Here is a 24,374-nt window from a genome sequence, read left to right as displayed (position 1 = left end):
AAAAACACTGTTGTTAGTCCTGGTATGCATTATTTTCTCTTGGTTTCACTTACTGCTGTCCATAATGTTATAATAGTTTTTTACCCACTTTGAATGTGATATGTCCTATCAGGACCCTGAGTGGGTTTAGTGATGACCTGTGTAATCTTGAATAGTCTATGGAAAGAAATATAAATATGTTGGAAGAATATTTGCATTGTTATTTCTTCCCAGAATGCTTCCATTACATCTTCCTATTTTCTTAGTGTTTGTCTACTCCTCCTTCTGAAGTCAGCCTGGCTATCTCTTTCTCCAGCAAGCCATCTCTTACACTTTTCTCTATTTTTTCTCCTTGCCCACCTTTATTTTCCCACTACCCACTTTTGCTTTGGTGTTTTTTCTATATGTATTCATTTTATTGTTTCTGTTTTGTAATTATCTACCTATTTGATTGTTTTTAATAAAATAGACTCTAACCTCTTTGAGTACTATACTTTCATATCCCTTAATTACTTGAAATTTGGAGTTATTTTGTTTTTACTCATTCTTTCTTTTGTTAATATAGTAGACTCTTGCTTTATAAAAAGTTATAAAATAATTCAGAAGTAAAATAATGAAGGACTATATATACTAGGATAGTTTTTATGGAAACATAGAAGAAAGCATAAATATAAAACAAATTACAAATTAAAAAGTTAAAAATCTCCTGTCCAAATTTTAGAATCAGTCTTTAATTCCTGAGTTCAATAAGAAATATATTCATTAATAGTATACTAAGTACAGTTTCTATGTCAATAAATTATACTAATAGTATTTATCAAGTATGTACATAATACTAAAGAGAAGTTGAAAGGAAATGTTACGACATGGTTTCAGATTTTCAGAAGTTACACTCTAGTTAGTAACACAAGAAAATGACAGATAAAGCAGTTGAGTAACTTTGTTGCCTGAATAAAATCAAATAGATTGGCAAAGTGTATTAAGATTTTAGAAAAGATAAGACTTGACTGGTATGGTTCAGTGGGTTGGGCAATGTCTCGCAAACTGAAAGGCTGCTGAGATGAATGAGAAGGGTACTTCAGGCAGGAGACACAGCCGTATGTAAACTAGAAGCCAAGATGGGTATGATGTGGTTGAATGACATGAGTTGTATAAGAGGAAAAGTAGAGGCATGTCTTGTAAGGAGAAATAATGAGAGAAATAAATTTAGATTGGCATGTTGTAACTAAATGCATAGAAACTGAAATGCTTGACTAAGCAGTTTGGACTTTACCTGTTGGAAAAAAAGAGTGGTGAATAGCAAAAAAAAAATTTTTTTTGAGTAGAAGATTGAAATGATGAAGCTAATGTTTTAAGAAGATTAATCTAATAACTATGTGTGGAGACAAATGTGTTCTTGAAATATCAGGGGGAATCACTGTGGAAAGCATATGAAGACTGTCTGGAAAAAAAATCCAACCATTGTTAATATAATGGGAACGGTTTGCATGACATCAATGTAACCTAGCAGCCAAGGACAGTGGACTGGAATGATCAGTGATGACTTCACTGTACTAGACAGTGGGGACTTTAGGTGCCCGTGAGTGAGCATGTGTACTGTGCGGCCATCACATTCAAAATGACTGAGCCAGCAGAGCAATGAATCTGGATCATTTTTGTGTTAAACTTGAACATTTCTCCATGGAAACTATTCAGGTGATTCAGAAGGCCACAGCTATAGGCAGCTGGTGATTGGCAGCTTCATCACGACATTGCATCCACTCGTGTATCACGTTTCATGCAGTTTTTTGGTGAAACATCAAATCACTTGTGTCTTCTGGCTTTTCCTAAAACTAAAGTCATCTTTGAAAGGGAAGAGATTTCAGACCATTGATGAGATTCAGGAAAATACGATGGGGCAACTGATGACATCTGGGTGAACTGTGTGAGGTCTCAAGGTACCTACTTTGAAAAGGACTGAGACATCATTGTCCTATGCACAATGTTTCTTGTATCTTGTATCTTCTTCAATAAATGTCTCTATTTTTCATATTTCATGGTTGGATACCTTCAGCCATTATGTTGTACATTTGAAACTAATATGAAATAATGTTTAATGTAAAGTGTGACTGAAAAATAAAATTAAAAAAGATTGACTTGATGATAGTGTGTAAATTGATTTAGATAAAAAGAAATGAGAGGCTAACCAGTTGGAAAGAAAAGTGATACAGCAATTAAGTTGTGAGGTGGTGAGCACCTAAATATGGCTGATACTGACAGAATGAAGATGAAGCTGCAGATGTGAGAGACATGGTGGAAGGAGAAGGGAGGGTGGTGTTGCTTCAAGCATCACTTCATAACAGCCTTAAACATCATGTAAAGCCTTAAACATCATAAAAGGCTTTATTTAATAAGTAACAACTGTTTAGTTTTCTTATCCAAATCATGATAGTTACTTGTGAGACTGAGACAATTCAAAGTAAACTACTATAATGCTTTGTTTTTATAATTGCTGTACAATTTGTAGTTTTTTGGGAAGTAACTGGCATGTGGTAGGTTCTCAATCAATAATATTGTTAAATGAATGCAGAAATGAATTAATAGTAAATATAAGTACACTTATTGTTCTCAATAATAGTCATAAATGAAGGAATCTGATGAGTGATTAGATTACACAGATGGCAAGTAAAAATACATCCAAAAGTACCTTGGTATTTGTAGTCATGTTAATCTATCTGACATCTCTATGAATTGTTTTAAGATTTATTCAGAACCCTCCCACGATTTACAAATACCAAAAGAAGGGACCATATGAAAGTTTCAGTACCCTAAATGAGCTCATTTCCTGTTGGCCATACATCCCCATATTGCTGTTAAGCTTCCTTTGAGGGTACAATAAAAGGGCATGTGGTGCTGAGAATATGTATAGTAAAAAAAGAAGATTTTATTTTTATTCTAATTCTAACACTTATTAGCTATGTGTCAGCTGTAAGACAAGCTATTTGAACCTTGATTTTACTGTTGTTAAAAGTAGATCAATATGTTTTAATCACACATGGTAAAAATAAATAAAAAACGCTCATTACGATTACTCTGGAAATAATATAATTGTTATTCTAAGTAGAAGAGATAAATTGCCTCTAATGGATTATGTTTAACTGAGAAATGAGACCTAAAATTTTGTTATAAAAAAATCAAGTACTAACAAAGAATTGGGAGTGACAAATTGCAATCATGAGGCAATATTCTATTTTTTTTCATCAGAAAGATTTTCAGTCTTGAGATTTAATTGGAATTATGCATTTTCCTAGCTTTCCAAAGTTATAAACAGTCTATAGAATGTGGGTAGTATTAAAGTAATCTGGAAATTATTTAATACTCTTTCTAATACTAATGATTGCTAATGTTATACATGAGGTATTTTATTATGAAACAAGTCCTCAATGAAATGTCAGGATTTTTTTTACAAGATAAACATTCAACATCATGTTCTTTGTCAAAAAGTCTTGACTCAATATGCCAAAGATATGTGTATCAAATAATCTTTTAATTATGTTATAAAATGCATCTATTATTTGTCAAATATCTATTGATCTCAGGAAGAAAATGGCTTGAGGTTTCTTAAGTATGCAACACCAAAATTTATTTGCCATGCTATTAACTCCAAATTACTTCCTTTAGAAGTTAATGTTGGAAGGACTGTTTAGGTATATAAAAGAATGTAATTGACATTTAGTGAAAAATCTTAGTGATGAATAATACAAGGTTTTAAAAATATTTATTGCTAATGTATACACAATTTAGCCTTTAGTTTACTGTTACCTGGTTTTGTGAGAAATTCTATTTTGGATAGCAAATGTAAAATTGTTCAATCTCTGGGAAGAGGGGATTTTTTCTTTCCGCTCTAAGCCAGTGCACAACATTTGAACACCAGCTCCAGTTGTGTAAAGGGATTTAAAAGGACTCATGATTCTGGTCACATTGTGCCTGCATCAGGGCTCAGCGAGGCTATGCTTTGGGGGAAGAAGTGACAGTGACTTGAGCTGGATCATGGCACTGGGGTAAGGACCAAAGGAGAGGAGATACTCACATAGGACTTCATCTGGATAACTTCCCATCTCCCTCCGGGTTCTGGCAATTTGGTATAAGAGCAAGACTTTATTGCAGGAGGTAAATGGAACAGTTATTAAATACAGATCTGCCTGCTAAGAAGAAATGGGAACAGCCTTGTTTTCTCTGAAAGAGCCAAGACAGGCCTTAGGAGATAAGAAGGTGGCAAGCACACAAAAGCAGACTAAACCTTTGGAGAAACCGTGAAAGTAGGTGAGAGTAGTACAGAAATCACTGATGCAACGACCTTTACCTACAGGACACAGAACTACAGGGATGGCAGGGCACAGAAGCACATCCCTGGGTTTACAGAAGGAGCCTGGAGCATATTTGATCTCTGCATGTAGTAGGAGATTCAGAAGTCAATGAACAAATCCCCATATTATTTGCATGTTATTTTTCCCACAGAGCTTATAATTGATATTGAGAAATGTTTATCATATGACATTTTGGGGTCTTTTGATGTTGACACAGTGTTCTGAATAACATTTTTCACACTGTGTAAATTGGATAGCATGGTAGGTATTGGATTGCCCAGCAGACTAATTATCTAAGTTTTGAGACGGAGGGAAGAAGGTAATCCTTCTTACTACTATTTTTGGTGGCTGAAAAATTCACTAAATGTATTTACGCAGCTTTCTACAAATATGTGTTACACATTTCACAAAATCCATACTGTTGATTTAAGATAAAAGAGAGAGAGAATAAATATATTTTATGCTATTTATGAACACAAACAAGGCTGTCACATTTCTTGGGAGACTCCATGAGCAAAAATCCTGAAAAATCTGAGCGTTCAATATTTTAAGAGGCACAAAACCAAATACCCCAAAGAGATAAAGGACAGGAAAGTGATAGAAGAGGACCTGGAATGACGAACAAAAAGTGAGAAACAAGGAGAAGACGTTAAGATACAGAACATTATCAGCATGGGAATCATCATTGCTGAATCCTTTTCTAGAAAAGACCTGATCAATTTATCTATAAGGTTTGGGAAACAACATCGAATGAAGAAGAAAAAGTGTAATTAAATAAAAACTCAGACACATATTCGTCTCTTGGTTTGTCTGGACTACATTTGCGATATCCATGTGAAGAGGAAAAGGAAGCAAGAAGTCATTTAAAATAGCGTTACACTCTAACATTGAAGACTCCTCCAGGAGCTGGTCCAATTTCTGTTGACTGTTAATCAACTGCACATACCTGGAGACCAGCAATGCTGAAAATTAAAAGCTTCAGAACTGCTGTGAGGGAGGTGATTCATGGTAATATTTTTCTTCCCTCTCCAGGCGAATCTCTATTTATCTCCAACAGAGTTAGATAGTTTGGGGTTGACTTCTCAGATAGGCTGTCTTTCCCGATAGATATCTAATCTTTCTGAGAATCCAGTGCACAGCTTTTTAAAAAGACAGTGTTTATATTTGTGGGTGGGATTTATAGTAGGCATTTGATAGCTCTAGGAGTTTTTTTTTTTAAAGCAGAAACTTCTTTTTCATATTTGTAGTATGCGATCATATTATTAGAGTGCCTCACAAACATCTGAAAAATCTAATTAAAAATCTGCAAGGAGAACAAATGGGGTATGAATTTGAGGTTTTGCAACTTTCATTAAAATAATCACCTGAACCTGAAGAGAGCTATATCATAAGCTAGAGGATTTTGAAATAAATTAAAAATTACATGTTGAAGTCTGAGTGTGTCTAATCTTTATTAAACTTATATATTATCACATGTGTTTGACATAACTGTTGTGGGTTATTACTGATATTTGTCAGGGAGTGGGCTCTGGAGTTGGACAGTTTAGTCCTGGCCCCACTTTTCCTAGCTGGGTAATTTTTTTCTACAAAAATGTCAGTTTACTCATGTGCAAAATAGAGTAATAACAGTATCCATCTTATGAAACTGTTTTGAGGATTAATGCAAAATTCACTGCACAGGGCTTGGCTTTGAGCACACATCTATTAGCTATCTGATTATATACTTAGTATCTTTATTTCTATCTGTCTAAGTGAGTATATAACAAACATGTGGCAATACTTGGAAAATGTTCATATTTGCAATATGATTTTTCAGAAGTTTTTATTTGAAGATTAAAGGGCAAAACAAAGGATAACTAATATTTATTCCAAATGTTTATTATGTATTACAGATAACTCTCTATGAAAATGATAGTATCATGTAATTATTAAAACAGTTAATATTGTGATAAGTTTGAATGGTGACAGATGATTACTAGACTTAGTGTGGTGATCACATGGTAAGGTACATACATGTTAAAACACTATATTGCACAACTGAAACTAATATAATATTGTATATGAACACATTATTGTATTGTATAATATTGTATAATATAATATTATATACCAACCATACATAAATAAAAACAAAACAAAAAACAAACAAAAAATCCCCAGTCTTTTATCCTTTGTGTGCTGGGCCTCTGAAATAAAGATGGGTCTTCATGAAGGTGGGTACTGAGAATATCTGAGGAACTCTTGGTAAAAGTATATGATTGCCTAACCACTGTGCTGTACAGCTGAAATCAATACAAAATAGTATTGGGAGTTAATTGTAATTGAAAATAAAAGCCACATGAAACAATGTAAAAAAAAGATGGGTCATCATCAGGTCTACTGGAGCAACCATGAAAGTACAGCCAAGGTTCCTACTCTTCCCATGTTTGCTTACAGACATGGTCCAGTCTGGCAACATGACCGCAATGATTGCTGCTAATATTTCCATCACTGTGCAAAGGCTATAGGCTGCATCAAGTTGGCTGGATCCACCTTAGTAGAATGGATTATTCTAGACCAGTGATTTTCAGATGGTGCGCCACAAGAATTTTTAATACATGCAATATCTGCCTATTTAGTCAGGGGCACTGATTTCTTTTCCCTTAGATTGTCAAATAAAAAAAAATGACAAAAGCCAACACAACAAGAGCTTTCTGGTGTGGATGTCCAAATATTCTGTCTTAAACCAAAAATATATAGGTCATATAATAGATTTGCATCTTATTGCTCATATAGCATAATAAGGTTGTGTTTGATTAGTTAATTCTTGGTACCAGAAATCCTTATATACAAGTATAGGCACCTGATTTCTTAAAAAGTCACTTTGGAGCAAAAAAGATAGGTAATAACTATTATTATTATATTTTTATAAATTCACCAAAATTATACTCATTTTTTTGTCACATTGGAAATAAAATATATTTTTTTGGTGTGCCACAGAATTTTAGTAAATAGTTTTTATGTGTCATGAGATGAAAAGTTTGAAAATTGCTGTTCTAGACAATGCTTGCTCTTTGGACACAGCCAGTAGAAAAAACATCAATAAAACAACACAACAACCCTTTTACAGTCTTTGAGGTAAATGTGTTTTATTCAGTTATACAGCGTAGGCAGTAGGCAAAGAGAGATTAAGTAATTTACCCAAAGGAGGGGTTGGTAACGCCTCTCATTGGGATCTGGACCAACCTTTCCCAGCCTGTTCAGCCTATGTTCTTCCCATGTCATCACCCTGCATTTCCTATACAGAATGGAGAGTGAGTTTGTGTATCCAAAATAGATAGGCTATTAGAAATAGATGCAGTCAGCATACACACATTATTGCTCTTAGTTACTCCTATTGAGTACCTAATGTGATAAAACATCTGTTCTTTTGTTTTTATGGAAAAAACGGGTGATAACGTTAATATAAATAGAATGGTAAATGAATAATGTAGTGGCAAATTTCTTACATTTTTTCCATTTTCCTTTTGCAATGTAATGGATAGATATTGAATTTTAAAATGGTGCAATACCATTGTTATATGATTTTACACATAAAAACTTAGAGGCAGTTGGACTCAGCTTAAATGCGGAAATCTTCATGCGGTTTGGGATTAAGGGACTCAGGAAGTAATATCCTTGGGCTATCTATGGGAGATGCATTTCAAGCTACAGATGACAGTAATTCTTCATTTGGATCAAGCTCAGAAACAAGATTTAAATGCAGATCTACCATAGTGGATCTTTGTAAGAAGATTTAGATGTTTAATTCGGAAGAACCATAATTTAGTTTCTATGAAATCATGCTATTCATTGTCTTTTTGGAGCTTGTATTCTACTAACAGCTACCAACAGATGCTGCTATAAGTACCCACTGGAAAACCTGAAAATGTGCTGAATTTTGTATATACTAAAGCTTAAGCTTTAGACATGTTATGCTTTAAAAAAATACAGCATATGGTAGAATTAAGATCTGTATATCATGGCACTGCAGAAGTTGCTCAGAAAACACTGTGGAATATAGTATAACATCTCTAAGAGCAGTCTTGAAAATAAAGGTGGTATAAAGAATGTATAGTGGAAAACAGGGATCAGGGTTTTGTTTAGGTCGATTGTTAATGGCAAATGGCATCAGATGTTACTGGCAAAGTTAGACCTCGGTCCTTGAGTTTGGCTAAGAAAAAATGCAGCCCAAGAACTCAAATATAAGCAAAAGTTTATTTAGAAAGTCACAGAGGTAGAAGAAGTGAGTAGTAGAAGAAGTGAGCCAGCTGGACTGCATGGACTCAGGAAGCAAATTACAGAGGCAAAAAAAGGGTCTTCGGAGCTTAGGAGAAAGAAAGCAAAGGTATGTGCCTTGAGAGAAGAAAAGGGGAAGGCTTGGGCATGTTTGAGAGAGAGGGAGAGACAGAGAGAGAGAGAGAGCAAGCGAGCATGGGAGAGTGCTCTGGGTCCTTCATTTAAAGGATTTTTATCTGTTTTCCAAAGGCAAGAATTTTATGGGCAGTCTCAGGGGAGGGTCTCAACAGGCTATTCATCAGCTTTCCAGGTGTGTCCTTTTGGAGTTGTGGCCTCTGCTGATTGGTTGGCGCTGGGTTAGGGGTCACGAATCATCAGAGCTGGTCCTGATGTAGCTATGGCATCACTTCATCACGTTTTGCTGCTTTTCTGGGCCTGGAGCTGAAACAAAACTGGGTCCTAGATGTTATCCCTAGTTTGACCAAAACTCTCTCTCTGTGATCAACACTCTCAAGACTTTGTTCCTTAGATTGTTTCATGTGGATCAGAACCTCATTTTCCTGAGGGCTTTATGCCTAAGGGAGCAGCCTTGCAAGGGCTTGTATGGGAGTTCTATGAGACTATTCTCTGGCCCTCTTGTTCCTCTTCTATGGGAGTCTATCACTTGACTAGCAACATGCCAGGGGAAGAAAGTTCAGGGAAGGGTCTGAGCTGCATGACCATCAATATCCTAGGGACGTGCTAGGAGAGGAAAGGTCACCCTGGGGGTGAGGTCCCACCCTACCATACTTGTTTTCCCAATTTTGCACCGTGCTAGGCACCAGAGGCTTTCCGCCTTGGTGGCTTTCTGTACCTGGCTATCTTTCCTACTGCACTCATGCCTATTTATCAAATTCATAGGCCTACTTTTGAGCCTTAGAATTAACAGTGGAAACATTGCGGTAATCAGATTGTTCTGACTGTGAATGTTAAGAATCCAAAGAAAGGTTATGTGTATAAATTAAGGGAATTCAGCCAAAACTTGATGAGTAATTGAGACAATTAGATGGATAATACTGGTGATAGTATTGTGGGTTTTAGGCTTTATTTCAGAGCAACACTTTAATGTTTGCCTTAGTATCTAAGTATAATACATTTGGACTGAGTTTTTGAGCTTTTATAGCTTTTTCTCTCACCTCCTCTCTCTTACTCTCTTTCTGAATAAAGACAATTTTTACAGCTCTGTTTTGGAAGTGGCATTCAGACGTCTAGCGTCTAACATCTAAGTGTTTTTATTGCGGAATTCATTATGAACTTGTACTATAGTGAGTGTCAAAGTCACATAATAATTTTATGTAAGGTTACTGAATATGTTTAGTCACTTTAATTTAAATGAACACTGAAAAAAAGGAATTACTTGTTCTGCTTTTATGTGTTCATTATGGCACCATGCCACCTAGGATAAGCATCACTTTTTATACAGCACCTAATGCAAAACCATAAACAAGAAAATAGAACCAAAAAATGGTGCATTGTGCCAGACCATAAATAAATACTGTTTATTGATGGTAAAGCTTTCTGAAGCTTGATCACTTAGATGAACTTGTAATTAATAATTGAATGATGAAGTTAAATGTTACACACATTCATTTTAAGTACTTAATAAAATAAACTCAGATACACATAACTTTATATAAAAGTTTAATAGACAGTTTTGATTTTTATCTGATCATGCTTTTGTTTTGAAAAAATTCTGTAGTGTATAATAGAGAAATTGTGAGAAAGTGAAAAATGAAGAATGTTATCCCAGATTCAAAAGTTGCTTTCATAGCATCACAATTTGTAGAACATATAATTCTCTTATTAGAATTAAACATGGAAGAGAAACCATTTAAGTGCCCCTTCTTTAGTATTTTGACTTTTTGAGACTGTTTGGTATTTAAATATAAATTACTTTTATACAATTATTTGCATTTATATTCCTTCTTTGTAGAAGTAAGTTGTTATATTTGCATGTCCATTTTGTATCCAGATGTGCAGCATTTTTTTTGGACAGACTTATGTCTTTGTCTCACTGGTTCCAGAGCTCACCACTTTAAAAATATCCTGAATATCTTATCACTGAGAGCTACATTTTGCTTCATTTTTGGTTTAGTAATAATATATCTTCAAGTGTTTTTTAAGTAGTATAATTTTACAGTTCTGTTCTTGCTTTTCACATGATAAATTTGTAGCTACTATACTTTTCCCCCTTTATCTTTAAATTAAACTTTACATTTTGAGATTATTATAGATTCACAAGGAGTTTTGAAAAATACTACAGAGAGATCTTTTGTATCCTATATCATTATTTCTCCAAGGTAATAGATTATAAAACTATAGTATAACATAACAAAAAGGATGTTGTAGAGTTATACCCAAGTATTTCATTTAAGGGGATGCTAATATAAATGGTATTGTGTGTTTTTTATCTTCACCCAAGGTAATTTTTATTGCTTTTACAGAGAAGCGAAAGGAGAGGAAAGAAGAGGGGAGAAGAGGGAAGGGGAGGGGAGGGGAGCAGAGGAGAGGGGAAGGGAGGAGAAGAACATTGATATAAGAAAGAAACACCAATTGGTTGCCTCCTGAAGTGCCCTGACTGGGGCTGAACTCACAGTCTTTTGGTTTATAAGATGATGCTCCAACTAACTGAGCCAAGCTGGCCAGGGCTAAAGATATTGTGTTTTTAATTTCAAATTCCATTTGTTTGTTGTTAGTATATAATGAAAAGCACTTTAACTTCATATATTATCCTGAAACCTTGCTATAATCACTTACTAGTTCCAGGAGTATTTTTATTGATTCCTTCAGACTTTTCACATAGATTATCATGTCTTTGAAAAAAGGTAGTTTTATTTCTTTCTTCCCCAATTGTATTACTTTAATTTCCTTCTCTTGCCTTATTGAGTTGGCAGGGACTTCTAGAAAAACGTTGCAGAGGAGTGGTGAGAGGAGACATTCCTGTTTAATAGTTTTAGCATCTGTGTCTGTTTTGTGTTGGCTTTGATTGATATTTCTGGTTATTACAGGTAATCTTTTGAAATCTTTTTGCATGTTTGATAATTTTTTTATTGGATGCCAGACCATTTCAAGTTTGTTGGGTGCTTGTTATTTCTGTATTTCTTAAATATTTTTGAGCTTTATTCCGGGAAATGGTTTTGTAACTTAAAAACAGTTTCATCCTCAGATCTTGCTTTTAAGGTTTGTATGCAGAACCAGAGCAGCAATTAGTCTACAGTTAATTTTTCTGCTCTGTTGAAGAAAGACCCTTCTGGGCACTATGTCCAGTTCTCCATGATTCAGGAAATTTTTCAGTTTGGCTTTTGATAACAGAGCCTGTATGATGTCTGAGTACTATTGTCTCTAATTCCTTCAGGTGGTTCTTTTCCTGGTTAATTTCCTCTCATGCATGCACTAATTACTACTCTCCTAATACTGAGGTGGATTCTCTGCACATGTCCAGAGCCTAGCTCTCTGTCGTTTTCACTTCTCCAGTATTCTGCCCTAAGCACTCTCACTTCCTTGGTCTCAATGGAGTCTGCCTATATTCTGCCTCCTGTACCACAGCCTGAAAACTCCCTCAATACTATAAACTGGAACCATGATAAAAATGACCTCATTTGTTTTCTATAACTTAGAAATTACATTTTATTGTTGCCTGGCGTTCAATATCTTGAAAATCATTGATTTTGTATTTTAATTTATTCCCAGTAGTTTGGTTTAGATAGGAGGGTAAAATCAGTCCTTTATTTCAACTTGCAAGAAATGAAACTCTTCTTTTTATTTATATTTTAGTATGGTATTTGATGCATAAAAAGAATATATGTAATTTATATGTAAATTAGAAAGTTAATATGAATAACATCAGTGAATCCACCATGCAACCCAAGAAGTATATTACCAAAGACTGACAGCTACCTGTGCGCGCTTCCCCATGTGCCGTCCTACCCATTACCGTCCACTGAGCATTGCGGTTACCTGATTTTTATGTCTACTGTTCCCTTGATATTTAAAAATAGCTTTATCCAGTGAATGTGTGCTTAATTAATATAAGGGTTATTGGGTTTTCTTTTTTGAGTTGTATAAAATGAGTGTTCCTTAGTACTTAATATTAGGTTTCTAAGTTTCAACCACAGGTTTTAGTTGTGATTGTTTATTTTTCAGCTTATTAATATTCTATTTTATGAATATACTAAGATTTATTTAGCAATTTTCCTGTCAGTGTAAATTTGTGAGGTCTCAGTTTTATGTAATTAACCGACATTGATTTTTGTGAACAGTATTGTCTAACAATGCTTTCTATTTTTTTGTAAGTAACTTGGTTGTTATGGATTCTCCCAAGGGCTGTCTGACTGATGATAGGACCTTACTGTTGTTGTTAACACATTACAATAATGTACAAAAATAAGTCTTTTAATATAACTTTTTGCTTTCAATATGTTGAATTTCTAGAATTGTCAGATATGGTTCTCTCCTCTCGGAGAAACATCTTTTTCTTTAAGTTTGAATATTTCTTCTGTGTCGTATGTTTTAATTAATTCTTGAGAAAATTTACCACATGTAAATAAATTTCCATTCTCTCATCTCCTTTATGAGCTTCTCTTCCACTATTTTGATCCACTTTGTTTTTATATTTCAAAAAAGCACAAGTTTATAGCTCAAATGTTTATTTTTCCATTCATTGAATAATTTACCTCATATATATTGAGTTCTTATGGATTCTAATAACCTCTGAAATTTACAACCTTTACAGTAATTTTTAATTTATAAAAAATTGTATCTTTAGTTATTTTATCTACCTAACTTTCTCTTCATTTTGTCAATATTCTGCTTTATCTTGTTGACTTCTGAGAGAAGCCATGACTTATAGGTTATTGTTAGCAGTTTTTGCCAATGTTATTTGGATCCTGGACTAAATACAGCTCAAATGATAATTCTTTTTTTTAATTTTCTTTTTTAATTACAGTTGACATTCAATAATATTTTACATTAGTTTCAAGAGTACAGCATAATGGTGAGACAATTATATAATTTACAAAGTGTCCCCCCAATAATTCAAACACCCGCATGGCACCATATGTAGTTATTATATCATATGACAATTCCTTGTCTGATTCTTAAGGTCCTTTTCCTGAACTTTTTCATAATTTATAAACAAATTTTATTGGTTTCATATTTTTTGCTTTATTCATTCTGTTAAGAAGATACTGTTTCTGTCAGAATTTTTAAATATGAGGCTAGTTTTATTGCCAATGGTCTGTCTTCTTTCCACGTTAGGGATGGGAAAATTGTATTCTCAGGGAGATGTGTGCAACTCATCATCTAATTTTTGTGAGCTGGCATTGAGCAGGTGGAGTTCTGCTGTACTTCAGTGTTCTTTTCTCCTGTCTACACGGCTCAGTTCTGTTCCCCACTCAAACAGTCGGCATTGAATGTTTACTTACCAGTTGTCTTCCTTTTCCCACAATCATAGCCACACTGATTTTAGGGGCTGGAGCTCTTACAAATCAATATATGAATCATAGTCACTTTTGAAACCTCCATTTATAAATATGTCAGTACTTTCCGAATTAATGTAGACAGAATTTATTTCTAATTTTAATGGGATTTTAGGAACTGGAATGTAACTGTAAATTTAATCTCAAAGAAGAGGTGCAAGTAAGTATATATGATAATCTTCTTGGAACAATTGTATTCAATATGAAATAATTCAAAACAGCGTGAATACCCAATTAAGAGACTAATTAAATAAAGTGTAGTAAGTCAGTGTGATAGGTATTGTTCTTGTGGGTATTGTGGGTTCTGGAATAGAAGAACCACATTTCACCAGTGGCCCTATGCAGAATGTTCAGTTTCTTTAAAAGATACAGAGTTATCTTAAGAGAAGTACTTCTGTTGACTCCTGCTTTGTAATGTTGGAGGGATGACAGAAACTAACTGGCATAGTTATCTCTCAGGACGTTTCTGAACCGACTAATCTGTTAACTTCCCCATATCTCATGTCTTCTCACTGTTCTTTAGTGACTACAAGTTTAGAAATTTTCAAATGCTCAGTCAGGAAGAATGTCTGCTATATATTTTGCAGCCATCTATAGTACATGTTGTACATTTTAGATCTTCATCTCCAATTTATTTCTTAATAAAATTTATCTTTTCTAAAAGTTTTTAAAAATCTCTAGTACACTCATCTTCTTTCCTTTGTTGTTTTCAGTGTTCTCATGACTTCTTTCTTTATGTTATTTTTCAGTTCCATTTCAATAATATTTTGGTAAGGTTGGTAAATAATGCATGTGCTCAGTCTATCACCTCAAACCAAAGTTCTGGAATTACTTTTATATATAGCAAAATAACTCCATTTTGGAAAAAGAAAAAATATAAACCTGAAGCTATTAAGTATTAAAGTCATTTTTTTAAATTTTATTTTAATTTATTTTTTCAAATACATTTGTCTCTGCCTTATTTTAGGAGAAAATATTGTTTTACTAAAAGGTTCTAACTCAATTTTTAAAAGGTACTGTATATTGAATGATTTAATATTTCAAATAAAGTCAGAAAGTAACATAAATAAATGAAACTGTGTAAAACATATGGGTATGGGTAGACTCAGTGACATTCAAGTTCATATGCACTTTAGACCAAACGTGACTCCTATCTGGATTCTACCTGCAAGTAATATGTGATCTTTGGTGTTTACAGAGGTGCAGTCAGATTCCAGCATCAGAGGATCTTAGCATATGAGGTCGAGGCCAGGCTTTGCATATGGTTAAGGCTACTTCCAGGTGTGGGAATGAGCACATAAAGCACCGCTCTGTGCATCACACAGTCTAGCTTCTATTTTGTATTTTCTGTTACTTTTCATCATAATTATAAAATAAATGTCACACCAATTTTCTCTGAGAAATTCTGTTAAAATACCATTTTTTTGGGAAAAATATGTTCTTTCATCCACTGAGATGATGCCAGGTGTAATGTGTCACAGAGGGGAGGTAAATTATGTTAGTTAAACAAAAAGTACTTTATTCACGACTGTTATTATAGGACAGAGAGATTGAACCAAAGTCCACTGAAACAAAAAACAGGAAAAAAATTTAAGCACTGGTATAAGTTAGTGATAAAGTACTGAGGGAAATTGGGGGGAAATGCGTCAATGTGATTATGCTGTCTTTAGTTGCTAATTATCACTTAGGAAATTATTAATTGTTACTTATACTTCAGATACTGGGAGGTAAGAGTACTGTCTTTCTTGATGATTCCATTCCAAAAATATGGATCTCAGGTCCTTAAGAAACACATTTGGGGTTGTAAAACTGGCAAGAAGCTGGGAAAATATTTACACCTCAAAAGCACAGAGAATTTATAATCGCAAGCTTTCTAAGGAAAATATTCTAAGCAAAGGGAGGTCAGTGGTATAGAGTTAGGAAGAAGCCTGTCTGTAGTTTGGTCAAGGTGAGAACCATGGTAAGACCATCTTGGTCAAATGGGAGATAAGGTAAAAGGTAAAATTTAAATTAATTATATAATTATTTTTCAGGATCATAGCCTAGAATATTTTAAATGAGCATAAATTATACTTTTAAAAAACAAAATTATTAAATTTTTTAAGTAAAATTACTATAAAATATATATCAATGGTAACAAGGTCATCGATATCAGTGCATCTGTAAATAATGAAGTTTAATAGTGCAATTTAGAGAATATTTAGGAAAAAACCTGAAGACGTATCTTACTATTTCTTAATAGTTTCAGGACAAAATAGCTCCTCTGAAATGTTCAACTGGTAACAGATGTAACAATTGAATTCATGTAGAGAGATAATTGATATCTATCTAAAACATTAGAATTAAATCAGAACTTTATTTCTTATTTTTAATCAGAATGTCTTAATTAGAAACACATATGAAAACACTGTAATTTAGAATGCCTGAAATGTATAAATAAATGCATTAGCATACAATGTTGACATTTATACAAACACCCTTTTTTTGTTTTGTTTTAATCTTTGCTTTTGATCACTGCTGATGATTATAGTTAAATAACAAAAAAGATTGGATAAGATATTTTGGACCTTTAACTTTGATAATAGCACCTGAAGACCAGGTGTTATATCATTTTACTATCAATCTTATTAATGTTAAAATTTTATTTTTATGTTAAAGTTTCTCTTTAGACAACATGATTAACTGTACCTATCAATTCACAATGAGCTCTCAAATCAGATGAGAAGGTACCGTTTAAGTCGATTCAACCCAAATTGCCTTCTAAATATCTTCAATATCTTTACTTTTCATTTGATAAAACTTCTCAGTGCAGAGAAATAAAAGTAAGTTGGGGAAGCTTGGCAGATGGGAGAGGTGAAAGTATGTCTTGCTTGAATTATGCTGCTTCTGCCAATAATCGCTCTGATTCTCATAATCTTGTTTTCATATTGCTTCCTCTAAAGACTTTTCATCACAGTTTAATCATCATGTCAATATATCTTTAAAGTTTTATTGATATAGTGCCAGTTTTGAGGAATCTCCTTAGAAGAGCATCAGTTGGCCGGCTAGAGGCACAGTGAAGTAGGGCATCTGTTTAGTAGTGAGTGGTGGTTTCAATGGAATGGCCCCCTTTATATAAAACATAATAAATATATTTAAGCTTTCCTGCTTTAGCATTGCCTTCTTGATAATTCTTATTTCTTATTTCTAGGATACAAACTCTTTGAAAGATATTTAAAAATAATTTCTGCCACTAAGCATCCTATTTTTATGTTTTCTTGGTTGTAGAACCTTGTAGAATCTGGTCTTTTATTTTAAATTTTAGTAACTCTTGACTCTCTTCTAGTCAATTTTGTCCTCTTTCTCTAATTGCATTCTGTTCCTTTTCCTGATTGATGTGTTATCATAAACTCAGTAATTAACTTATTGCTGCTCTAATCAAGTGTAAGCATTTGCCATTATAACTTACTAATACAATTAGCCCTATTAAAATGCTAAAATAGCTTGCCATTTCAACACTGAATTCCTGAACAGGGTTCATTGTCTCTCATATCAATGGATCATGTGCCAAGTGTTGGAATTTCCTTTTTTTGTCATCTCAGGAACCCAAGAAGTTCTAAAAGTTTTGGGAAAAATTTTCCTAGAAACTACAAAATAAAACTGTTCAACGAAAACAGTTTGTTTGTATCAATATTCCTCTGTCTTTTCTTTTTTTTTTACACCTTTTAAAAACAAATGCATAGCCCCCTTACTGTTTAATATTCTGTCCCTTTGTAACTAATTGTCACTAATTGGCCTGTAATATAAAATTGGATTATACTGTAACTAAATTATTGCATTTTTAATAAACTTGTATGTCCTATATTATTTATTTTAATTATAATGTTTCTCTTTCCTTTACAAACCAAAATTCAAACAGTATTAAAGCCCAAATTAGGTTGGAATTAGTTTATGTGGTTTACAATTTTTTTTTTTTTCCCCAGTGTATCAGAAGACCTATTGTTTAGTCCCTGGAGCTCTTTATTTTGCTCTTGGTTCATTATTAATGACTGGCAAACCCCTGTTGTGTCCATTTGATGCTGAAAGATGGTTAGAGATGCCAGAAAATGACGAACATGGTTAGGAAGTGGTGCTTCAAAACACTGAGAAGTGTTAAATATAACACTGACTTATATGCATGGGCAGAGTTACTGCAAATGGATTGTTATTGAATCTGACACTTTGGTAACGTTATTATATGTTATGGGGATGAAGAAAGCATATAACTTTTATTCTCAATTCATTTTAGGAAACTATTTGTCATGTGATTTCATAAGCAATTTTCTGTAATAGCAATAAAATTGACTTAGACAGCCTTCTCTGAGTGAATTAACATAATTAATATGATTTCATTAACAGAGCCAAAGTGTTTTCCTCCCAGAAAATTTGACAGAACCTAAGCCTAACGGTACTTGGCCACTGGCAAGGTGGAACTGGGTCTCCTTCTATACTCCCTGCCGCATCCGCTCTGGTGTAGGTCCAGTGAGTTTTCATAAACAAAACTTACCAAGCAGGTGTCAGATGCTGGGAATATGATTGATCTTGGATAAATGAATGTGACAATTAATAGCTTTTATTGAGTGCCCAATTTGTTCAGAGCCCTGGGCACAATGGGTGATCACAGAGAAATAGAAGTGGACAAATAATCCATTTATGTCTCTTAGAGGTTTATGGTCATGACAAAGAGAGGTCACCTAGTGGGCCCAGGCAGTAAGAGAGAGCAGGAGTTAGACAAGACACCAGTCCATGTTGTTCAAAGAATAAATACATTGAAATTTAAGGAACAAGGATGAATTGCCTGCTTGGATAAATGTAGCAAGATTTATATATTTTTAAGAAACATTGTGATTCACCACTTCCCGTGACATCTTAATACTTTGTGATTTGTAACTCTTGTTCCTTTTTTATTTAATTCAGCAAATATTTCAAAGTATATGTTGCTATGTGCAATATAACTTGTTGAGTCTCATTGCTGTCATAATGGCAAGTAGAGTTTTATCTTTATGTTAAAAAATTAATATCCTCTCTCTTCTTATTTATCTGCATGTCCTTGTCTATATCTCTCCTATCTTTCTATATACACATACTGATACACACACATTTATGAATATGTTATTATGCATGTATGCACGCACATATGTAAAGGTGCTATTGATAAGAACAATACTTACATTTAAAAAAACAGATTATGACAGTATAGAGGAAGGATAAATTACTGATATCAGAGATTTAACTTCTCTGATAAAAGAATAAGTTTATATTGTGAATATGTATGTTATTGTTTAGGAAAAACCTCATATAAATGTTCATTGTAATGGGGCAGATATAACCATAAATTCATAAACAATAAATGATCAGCACAATAATGAATCAAAAGCCAATCTATTGAAAGCAGAACAGCACAGGAATATCTAAGTGATGGGTAGAAAAGAATGGTATGGTTTGTGAATAATAGATAAATAAGATACGTAGGAGCTATTTTTTGCCAGCCTGGCACAGAGCAGTGCTAGTGCTTCATGTATTTTATTGAATGTGATTCTTCTAGAGCTCTGTGACCTAGAAATTATGTTCCTATTTCATAGATGAAGAAACAGTTTCGAGTGATTTGCTTGGCCAGCAACACCTCTAAGATTGTGAGGAAGCTTTAATGAATGAGAAGTTACGGTGCTACTTACAGTGTCCATGGGGACAAGAATTTATTTACATAGATTCTTGGAGGAAAAGAGGAAAAACAACTGTTTGGTGTTGCTAATTGCAGTAGCGAAAACCTATATACAGAGTTTAACATAAATATTAAGCAGAGACATGCTATGATGAAGGGTCTTTGGGGGATTAGAAAGAAAATAATCTGAAGAAATGTGAATGTTTTCTATTTTCCTCCTTTGTGTTGTATATATAAATTCTCGGCTTGTCCTTACACTATGGCGAAGTAGTATTTTTGTATGGTAAATTGTTGGTCTAATGATATGGTTGATGACCAAATTACTATGAAAGGTATTGGAGAGAACTAGAGGGTCAATGCTGTGCTGCTAATACTATAAATAAAAAAGAGATCTTTCTTCATCCTTAAAATGAGAATAATAGTACCAGAATTTGCACAAGAAAGTGAGCAAAATACCTTCTCTTTGTATATTCCTAGATGTCATTTCATCTCAGCTTAGTGCAGAAACTAGTTCATATGACATTTCTTTGAACTCTTTTGTGACTTGTATGGGACAAAATTGTGTCTCTAGGAGTTATTTTCAATTACACTAATAGCAAAATAAAATAAATTGTAGAAATGTCAAAATTCTCAACCTGATTTTTATTTGACAAAAAGCTCCAGATTCAACTCTTTTGATGTGTACCAATTGCAATTTTTCAAGGATTTAGTGTGATTTAGAAAAGTGGCTAACATTCAGAACTCTCAATTATTTATACAGATCTGTTCAGAGTCTTCAATGGTTACTATTTTCTAAGCAATTTTAATGACAGCAGACAGAATAATTTCCAAGTTGTATATAAGCACTACAATATAAAACAAGGTCAAAGTGAAGGCTATCCTCATTTTCAGGAACTGGTAAAAGAAAAGGGTTTATAGTACTCTGAACATATTTGGTTAAACTTTATATCTTTACTTAGGTCATCTTTAAAGAGTACAACTTTCCTTGATACTTTAAGACTTTCTGTGAATTTGGAATTAGAATACAAATTACTTTATTCCCCCAGAAGCTTTAGGAATTCACTGTTAGCAAGAGTCCACATGCACACTGTGAGGTCATCTGATTTATTTAGGCATAGAATTTTTTCTTACTTCTTCAAGTATTGGAAAAAGTCAAGCAAATAGAAGGTGAGTAAACTCACTCTCACATTTATCAAAATGGTTTCTGAGAGATAAATTGACAACAGGACTTTTTTCTTTTATGTTCACTGCTTTATCCTCAGTACTTATAACATTGCCTAGCACGTAGAAGCATTCCATACTTATTTACTGATTAAGTGATTAAGTGAATGAATCTGTGCTAGTCATATGCAGCTTTTCAGGATGGCGTCAAGGCACGTAATTAGTGAATAATTAACTTTACTGTGGACTTAGAGGATGGACATAGATATATGGTTTTTTTAACAATACAACATAAAAGGATTTTAAACTGTATCTGTTAACAGAAAGAATAAAATGGTTTTCTTAATTTTATTAGTCATATTTTGTTAATATACTTATGTTAAACCGTTATGCTCCAGAAAAATCTCTGAACATAAAAAAAAAAACCCTCAAAATTTTGAAGTCTTCCCAGTAGGCAAAACTAGGTCCAGTGTTATAAATGCCAAAAAAGGTTTTGACTTAAAAAAGTTAGAGCTCTTTATCAGTTAGCAAATAAAACAGATGGACTTACCTTGATGTGTATGGCTCAGCTGGTTGGGTGTCATGCCACAAAGTGAAAGATACAGGTTCGATTCCAGGTCAGAGTATATGTCTGGGTCACAAGTTTGGTCCCCGGTTGAAGCACGTTAAGGGAGGCAACCTATCAATGTTTCTCTCTCACATGGGAGTTTCTCTCCCTCTCTTTCTCCCTCCCTCTCTAAAAATAAATAAAAACCTTTAAAAAAAGATATACCTAAGAAAGATTTAACTTTGGAGGATACTCCAAATGACATTTCTAATATTTCTTTCAATTAGAACATTTACTGATGTTACGATTCTTTTTCTGGTTTCTTTGATCACTATTTCTTCTGAGTTCCTACAGATTTTATTTACCCAAAACATAATTTAGTGTTATATATTTTAATTGAACATCTTTACAGTAAGGGCAGGAACTATATCTTATACCTACTTGGTATGCCCCATAAACCTAGCATAGTGCTGACTATAAACTACCTATTCATTATCAAGTCATTGAGTAGGACATGAGAGAATATTATTATTTGCAGCCATAGGCTTTAGGTACTTTATTTACATTACCATTTTAATCCTGACTACAACCACGTGACATAAGTAGTGGGAATGAAATCAGAATCTAGACCTGTCTGAATATATCTCTGCATAATTCATACAGTTTAAATGATTATTTGTCAGTATTTCTTATCTGAAGTCTTGAATAAGTGCTCCACTTTTACATGGTAATACCATCCTCTTAGATTCTGAGTTTGACCAAGTCACAGCGACACTTTTGAAATCTATTATTCTCTTCATTTGTATCTTCTTCAATTTCTTTTTTCAGTGTTCTATAGTTGACTAAGGACAGGTCTTTTACCTCCCACGTTAAATATATTACTAGGAATTTTGTTGTTGCTGTTATAGTAAATGAGATTTTTTTTCTTAGTTTCCCTTTCTGATAGTTCATTGTTGGTATACAAAAATGCAACACTGAAAGGAAAAGAAATCAACAGAGACAAGAGGGAAGGGGGGACAGGGAAAGAGAAGGGAAGGGGAAAGTCAAGGAACATATAGCAAGGACTCATGGACAAAACCAAAGGGGAAGAGCTGAGGGAGGGAAAGTGGGAGGGGGCAAGGGAAAGAGGTGGGGGGAAGGCAGAGACAAATGTATTTAAAAAGTAAATAAATTAATTAAAAAAAATGCCACTGATTTCTGAATATTGACTTTGTATGCCACTACTTTGCTGCATTCACTTAACTTTGTATGCCACTACTTTGCTGCATTCACTTATTAAGTCAAGAAGTTTTTGGTGGAACTTATAGGGTTTTCTATGTACACTACTATGTCATCTGCAAATAATGACAGTTTTACTTCATCCTTTCCAATTTGGATGCCCTTTATTTTGTCTTCTTGTCTGATTGTTGTGGTTAGGTCCTCCAGTACTATGTTTACCACTAAGAGTGGTAAAAGCAGACACCCTTGACTTGTTCCTAACCTTAAAGGGAAACCTTTTAGTTTTTGCCCATTGAGTATGATGTTGGCTGTAGGGTTCTCATATATGGCTTTTATTTTGTTGAGGTATGCTTTCTCTATTCCTACTTGGCTGGGAGTTTTTATGGTCAATGGGTGTTGGATTTTATCAAATGCTTTTATCAAAATAGCATTTTATCAAATACTATTGATGCTATCATGTGATTTTGGTTTTTCATTTTGTTTATGTGATGTATCACATTTATTGATTTGTGAATATTGTACCATCCTTGCAGCCCTGCGATAAATCCTACTTGATCATGGTGTATTTTTTTTAAATGTATTGCTGCATATACCCTGTTCATGGATTGAAGAAATTAACATCATTAAAATGTCCATACTACCCAAAGCAATCTATAGATTCAATGTAATTCCTATTAAAATACCTATGCCATATTTCACAGGTCTAGAACAAATACTTCAAAAATTTATATGGAACAAAAAATGACCCTGAATAGCCATTGCAATCTTGAGAAAGAAGAACAAAGTTGGAGGTATCACAATACTTGATAACAAACTATACTGCAAGGCCACTGTAATCAAAACAATTTGGTACTGGCATAAGAACAGACACATACATCAACAGAACAGATAAGAAAGCCTGGAAATAAACCCATGTCTCTATAGTCAATTAATACTTGAAAAATGGGGCATGAACATACAATGGAGTAAAAATAGTCTCTTCAATAAATAGTGTTGGGAGACTATTTATAAGAACATGCACATGGACTGGTAAATGCAAAAAAAAAAAAAAAGAAAAAAAAAAGTAAAGTGGAAAGTTGACCACTAACTTACACCATACACCAGAATAAACTCTAAATGGTGAGGACTTAAATATAAGTTGTGATACCTTTAAAGTCCTGGTGGAAAACATAGGTATTAAAATTTCAGATATCCCATGTAGCAATATCTTTGCTGATATATCTTCTAGGGAAAGGGAAATAAAGGAAAAAATTAACAAGTGAAACTACATCAAATTAAAAAGCTTCTTTAAGTTTTAAGAAACCATCATCAAAATGAAAAAAGAACTGCCTGGATGGGAGAACATGTTTGCCAATGATACATCAGACAAGGGTTTAATTGCCAAAATGTACAAAGAACTTGTATGATTCAACACCAGGAAGAGAAACAATCCAATTAAAAAATAGGCGAAGGACTTGAATAGGCACTTCTCCAAGGAGGACATACAGATGGACCAAAGACATATGGAAAAATGCTCAACATCACTGGGCACCATAGAGGTGCAAATTAAAATCACAATGAGATATCATATCACTCCTGTCAGAATGGTCATCATTAATAAATCAACAAACACCAAGTGCTGATGAGGATGTGGAGGAAAGGGAACCCTAGTGCACTGTTGATGGAAATGC

This window comes from Pteronotus mesoamericanus, unplaced genomic scaffold (assembly GCF_021234165.1).
Source record: "Pteronotus mesoamericanus isolate MK-2021 breed Mesoamerican mustached bat unplaced genomic scaffold, CSHL_Meso_final contig_74, whole genome shotgun sequence".
Lineage (NCBI taxonomy): Eukaryota > Metazoa > Chordata > Mammalia > Chiroptera > Mormoopidae > Pteronotus > Pteronotus mesoamericanus.
This window is presented reverse-complemented; position numbering follows the sequence as displayed.